This window comes from Sinocyclocheilus grahami, unplaced genomic scaffold (assembly GCF_001515645.1).
Source record: "Sinocyclocheilus grahami isolate Dianchi unplaced genomic scaffold, SAMN03320097.WGS_v1.1 scaffold405.1, whole genome shotgun sequence".
NCBI classification, from domain to species: domain Eukaryota; kingdom Metazoa; phylum Chordata; class Actinopteri; order Cypriniformes; family Cyprinidae; genus Sinocyclocheilus; species Sinocyclocheilus grahami.
In genome coordinates this window covers 169705-176297 of record NW_015505584.1, presented here as the reverse complement: position 1 = coordinate 176297, position 6593 = coordinate 169705, and the positions used below count along the sequence as shown (strand labels likewise).

The window sequence follows — 6593 nt, the reverse complement described above, 5'->3', positions numbered from 1 at the left end:
ACAACAAAATACTATAGAACTCATTATAGCCAGTGATGCGGTCTACACTGGATGCGGTGCGATACAACAAAATACTATAGAACTCATTATAGCCAGTGATGCCGTCTACACTGAATGCGGCGCAGTGCGACACAACAAAATACTATAGAATTCATTATAGCCAGTGATGCCGTCTACACCGGATGCGGCGCGGCGCGACATGACAAAATACTATAGAACTCATTATAGCCAGTGATGCCATCGAAACACGGGCCATATTCTCTACATATTCGTCATTGCCCATTAATCTCTATAAGTTGACCAGGGGGCGTATTACAGAAAGTTTCTTATCTTAGGTCTTAACTTAAGATATGATGTGTTAAATTAGGATTTTTCACAAATTTGTATTACAGAAGCAAATCTTAACTTGATTTGGGATTCTTATCCTATCTTACAAAATCGTATCTTATCTCTAGTTAGGAAATCTTAAATTGCATTATCAAGTTCGACGATCCACTCTCAGGTCTGTTACCAAGCAACCAACACTGCGCGAGCTGCTGATGAGGTAAACAAAATAATAGAAGCTACTTCACTTTGAAAATCGCCTTTTGCAAAAAAAACGTAAGGCATTACACCGTGTCTACACCGGACGCGAGCGGCACGACAAAATACTATAGAACTCATTATAGCCAGTGATGCTGTCTACACTGGATGCGGCGCGACACGACAAAATACTATAGAACTCATTATAGCCAGTGATGCGGTCTACACTGGATGCGGCGCGGCGCGACACGACAAAATACTATAGAACTCATTATAGCCAGTGATGCGGTCTACACTGGATGCGGCGCGGCGCGACACGACAAAATACTATAGAACTCATTATAGCCAGTGATGCGGTCTACACTGGATGCGGCGCGGCGCGACACGACAAAATACTATAGAACTCATTATAGCCAGTGATGCGGTCTACACTGGATGCGGCGCGGCGCGACACGACAAAATACTATAGAACTCATTATAGCCAGTGATGCGGTCTACACTGGATGCGGCGCGGCGCGACACGACAAAATACTATAGAACTCATTATAGCCAGTGATGCGGTCTACACTGGATGCGGCGCGGCGCGACACGACAAAATACTATAGAACTCATTATAGCCAGTGATGCGGTCTACACTGGATGCGGCGCGGCGCGACACGACAAAATACTATAGAACTCATTATAGCCAGTGATGCGGTCTACACTGGATGCGGCGCGGCGCGACACGACAAAATACTATAGAACTCATTATAGCCAGTGATGCGGTCTACACTGGATGCGGCGCGGCGCGACACGACAAAATACTATAGAACTCATTATAGCCAGTGATGCGGTCTACACTGGATGCGGCGCGGCGCGACACGACAAAATACTATAGAACTCATTATAGCCAGTGATGCGGTCTACACTGGATGCGGCGCGGCGCGACACGACAAAATACTATAGAACTCATTATAGCCAGTGATGCGGTCTACACTGGATGCGGCGCGGCGCGACACGACAAAATACTATAGAACTCATTATAGCCAGTGATGCGGTCTACACTGGATGCGGCGCGGCGCGACACGACAAAATACTATAGAACTCATTATAGCCAGTGATGCGGTCTACACTGGATGCGGCGCGGCGCGACACGACAAAATACTATAGAACTCATTATAGCCAGTGATGCGGTCTACACTGGATGCGGCGCGGCGCGACACGACAAAATACTATAGAACTCATTATAGCCAGTGATGCGGTCTACACTGGATGCGGCGCGGCGCGACACGACAAAATACTATAGAACTCATTATAGCCAGTGATGCGGTCTACACTGGATGCGGCGCGGCGCGACACGACAAAATACTATAGAACTCATTATAGCCAGTGATGCGGTCTACACTGGATGCGGCGCGGCGCGACACGACAAAATACTATAGAACTCATTATAGCCAGTGATGCGGTCTACACTGGATGCGGCGCGGCGCGACACGACAAAATACTATAGAACTCATTATAGCCAGTGATGCGGTCTACACTGGATGCGGCGCGGCGCGACACGACAAAATACTATAGAACTCATTATAGCCAGTGATGCGGTCTACACTGGATGCGGCGCGGCGCGACACGACAAAATACTATAGAACTCATTATAGCCAGTGATGCGGTCTACACTGGATGCGGCGCGGCGCGACACGACAAAATACTATAGAACTCATTATAGCCAGTGATGCGGTCTACACTGGATGCGGCGCGGCGCGACACGACAAAATACTATAGAACTCATTATAGCCAGTGATGCGGTCTACACTGGATGCGGCGCGGCGCGACACGACAAAATACTATAGAACTCATTATAGCCAGTGATGCGGTCTACACTGGATGCGGCGCGGCGCGACACGACAAAATACTATAGAACTCATTATAGCCAGTGATGCGGTCTACACTGGATGCGGCGCGGCGCGACACGACAAAATACTATAGAACTCATTATAGCCAGTGATGCGGTCTACACTGGATGCGGCGCGGCGCGACACGACAAAATACTATAGAACTCATTATAGCCAGTGATGCGGTCTACACTGGATGCGGCGCGGCGCGACACGACAAAATACTATAGAACTCATTATAGCCAGTGATGCGGTCTACACTGGATGCGGCGCGGCGCGACACGACAAAATACTATAGAACTCATTATAGCCAGTGATGCGGTCTACACTGGATGCGGCGCGGCGCGACACGACAAAATACTATAGAACTCATTATAGCCAGTGATGCGGTCTACACTGGATGCGGCGCGGCGCGACACGACAAAATACTATAGAACTCATTATAGCCAGTGATGCGGTCTACACTGGATGCGGCGCGGCGCGACACGACAAAATACTATAGAACTCATTATAGCCAGTGATGCGGTCTACACTGGATGCGGCGCGGCGCGACACGACAAAATACTATAGAACTCATTATAGCCAGTGATGCGGTCTACACTGGATGCGGCGCGGCGCGACACGACAAAATACTATAGAACTCATTATAGCCAGTGATGCGGTCTACACTGGATGCGGCGCGGCGCGACACGACAAAATACTATAGAACTCATTATAGCCAGTGATGCGGTCTACACTGGATGCGGCGCGGCGCGACACGACAAAATACTATAGAACTCATTATAGCCAGTGATGCGGTCTACACTGGATGCGGCGCGGCGCGACACGACAAAATACTATAGAACTCATTATAGCCAGTGATGCGGTCTACACTGGATGCGGCGCGGCGCGACACGACAAAATACTATAGAACTCATTATAGCCAGTGATGCGGTCTACACTGGATGCGGCGCGGCGCGACACGACAAAATACTATAGAACTCATTATAGCCAGTGATGCGGTCTACACTGGATGCGGCGCGGCGCGACACGACAAAATACTATAGAACTCATTATAGCCAGTGATGCGGTCTACACTGGATGCGGCGCGGCGCGACACGACAAAATACTATAGAACTCATTATAGCCAGTGATGCGGTCTACACTGGATGCGGCGCGGCGCGACACGACAAAATACTATAGAACTCATTATAGCCAGTGATGCGGTCTACACTGGATGCGGCGCGGCGCGACACGACAAAATACTATAGAACTCATTATAGCCAGTGATGCGGTCTACACTGGATGCGGCGCGGCGCGACACGACAAAATACTATAGAACTCATTATAGCCAGTGATGCGGTCTACACTGGATGCGGCGCGGCGCGACACGACAAAATACTATAGAACTCATTATAGCCAGTGATGCGGTCTACACTGGATGCGGCGCGGCGCGACACGACAAAATACTATAGAACTCATTATAGCCAGTGATGCGGTCTACACTGGATGCGGCGCGGCGCGACACGACAAAATACTATAGAACTCATTATAGCCAGTGATGCGGTCTACACTGGATGCGGCGCGGCGCGACACGACAAAATACTATAGAACTCATTATAGCCAGTGATGCGGTCTACACTGGATGCGGCGCGGCGCGACACGACAAAATACTATAGAACTCATTATAGCCAGTGATGCTGTCTACACCGGATGCGGCGCGGCGCGACACGACAAAATACTATAGGACTCATTATAGCCAGTGATGCTGTCTACACTGGATGCTGCGCGGCGCGACACGACACGACAAAATACTATAGAACTCATTACAGCCAGTGATGCTGTCTACACTGGATGCGGCGCGGCGCGACACGACAAAATACTATAGAACTCATTATAAAAAAGTGAAGTGACGTGGCCAAGTATGGTGACCCATACTCAGAATTAGTGCTCTGCATTTACCCATCCAAAGTGCACACACACAGCAGTGAACACACACAAACCGTGAACACACACCCGGAGCAGTGGGCAGCCATTTATGCTGCGGCGCCCGGGGAGCAGTTGGGGGTTCGGTGCCTTGCTCAAGGGCACCTCAGTCGTGGTATTGAAGGTGGGAGAGAGCGCTGTACATTCACTCCCCCCACCTACAATCCCTGCCGGTACGAGACTCGAACCCACAACCTTTGGGTTATGAGTCCGACTCTCTAACCATTAGGCCACGACTTCCCCGATGCTGATGCTGTCTACACTGGATGCGGCGCAACAAATCCCAGACAGAAAACTGCTGCCGTGTTCTATTTATGACGTGCCGACACAAATTTTAAATGATTTTCAACATCGCTTTGTCGTGTCCAGTGTAGACAGACTTTACCCGTCGTGTCCGGTGCTCCGTGATGCTTTGTTGGTCTCTGTAATGCTGGTTGCAGCTCCTGTGCTAGCTGTAATATCATGTTGCTCGGCAGTCTGTAATTACTTATAAGTGTTTTGTCATCAAAATGTAACACATCTTCAGGGTCCTCCAAGAGTCTTTTTACCATTAAACATCTCCGTTCTTCATTTTCAGTTATTAATAAATGTAATACCATTGTTGGACAGCACAATTGTAAGCGGTTTTTCCGTTAGCTTACAAATAATTTCGAAGTTAGGACAGCTGTGGGGCTGTCCTAGAGTTAAGACAGTTTTTAGGATGTTTTGTCAAGTAGGTTTCTGTAATACCCCCTTCCTATCTTTAGTTAAGATAAGATAACACACTTAGGGTGGGTTGCACCAACAAGGATTAAGCTTTAATCTAGATTAAATCAAGGTTTATCTAATAATTCCGTTGCACCAAACTTTAAACCTTGTTTAAAAATAACAAGGATTACATTTAAACCATCAACTTGATCCTGGATTTAATTTATATTTAAAATAGATTCACTTTAATCTTGTTGCTCCATAACTTTAAACTCAGATTTAAATCTCAATTAGGGATTAATTTTAAATTTACAGGTGAGGAGGTTTAAATGAAATAAAGTGCACCTACAGTTACAATTATGTGGCTGATTAAACAAAGAAAACAATAGAGGGTGTGTTGTGAGGTCTCAGGTGTTTATTACAAATATAAAGGAAGATTTAAGCACATTGAGCCAGCAGATTGTGAGGGTCTTGGCAGCCCGTAGTACACCCGCGTCTGCTATCGAGTCTGGGATGTGAATCCGTCACTCATCTCGGTACATCTCGGCGTACGACAAAGAAAACAGAAATATACTGTATAGCATTTAACGGCAGCGGTGATGATGAAGTGAGCGCCAATGATCGCGGCCACGGCTCTCGTTTCTCACGCCTGCTCCACGCGTGGATGCTGGGCGGCGATCAAACGGACAGGGCGGCGCTGTCATAAAACATACTCCATTAATTGATACTATAAATATATTTCCAGGATTATGAAATCCGTATGCACTGCCAGAAATGTATTCATTGCTTGCTTGATCAGCCATTTGAATAACGATAGCAGTTTATTAAGACCGCAGATATTTTACAAGTTTATTTCCTTTTTTGACACGAGCAACTTATGTCAGAAAGAGAATTTGGTAGTAAGCAAAGAAAAATTTTGAATATTAGCATTGTTCCTGTTTAATTGCAATGGCGAAATCCATCATCGCGGAGAAAATTAATCGTAGATGGAGGTTTTAATCGCAGGTTAGAGTTCTAATCCCCGATTTGTTAATCTGCATTTAAAATTAAGTGGTGCAACACAACTCGATTTAAAATAAAACCCAGATCAACAAATCCTTGATTAGCTCTAAACTTTACTTAAATTAATCCTTGTTGGTACAACCCACTTAGGAAACGCTGTTCTGTAATAGCTTTTGTCCTAACTGAAATGACCATGATTACCAAACAGACAAGATAAGATTTTAAAGTTAGGATCTGTAATCTTTCTGTAATACACCCCCAGCAGTCCAAACGTACCTTGTCTAGTTTGGACTCGAGCTCACAGACGTCGCCCTCCACCTCCTCGATCGTCGCCCTGTTGAAGACAGAGCAGGATTTCAGTCATTTACAGTAACTCGGACGATATAGACTCCATCACATCACCACCACACTCCACGGGATCAGATCATGGAAAACAGTGTTATGCACTACTGTGTGCTTCAACATTCAAAACAAGAAAAACAAACCCAAAACAACTTGGTTTGGAAATTCACACCAATTTCTTCATTAACTGTTGGAAATATACAG

At 46.6% G+C, this 6593-nt stretch overlaps 1 long non-coding RNA gene across 1 annotated transcript in view; it reads right to left on the bottom strand.

The window, feature by feature from the left end:
• Nucleotides 1–6384, bottom strand: part of LOC107550673 (uncharacterized) — a 27005-nt gene extending 20621 nt beyond the window's left edge. Inside the window, exon 1 of the long non-coding RNA XR_001604687.1 lies at nucleotides 6324–6384. This is a non-coding gene — a long non-coding RNA (uncharacterized lncRNA). The remainder of the gene's footprint in view (nucleotides 1–6323) is intronic.
• Nucleotides 6385–6593: the final 209 nt, after the last annotated feature.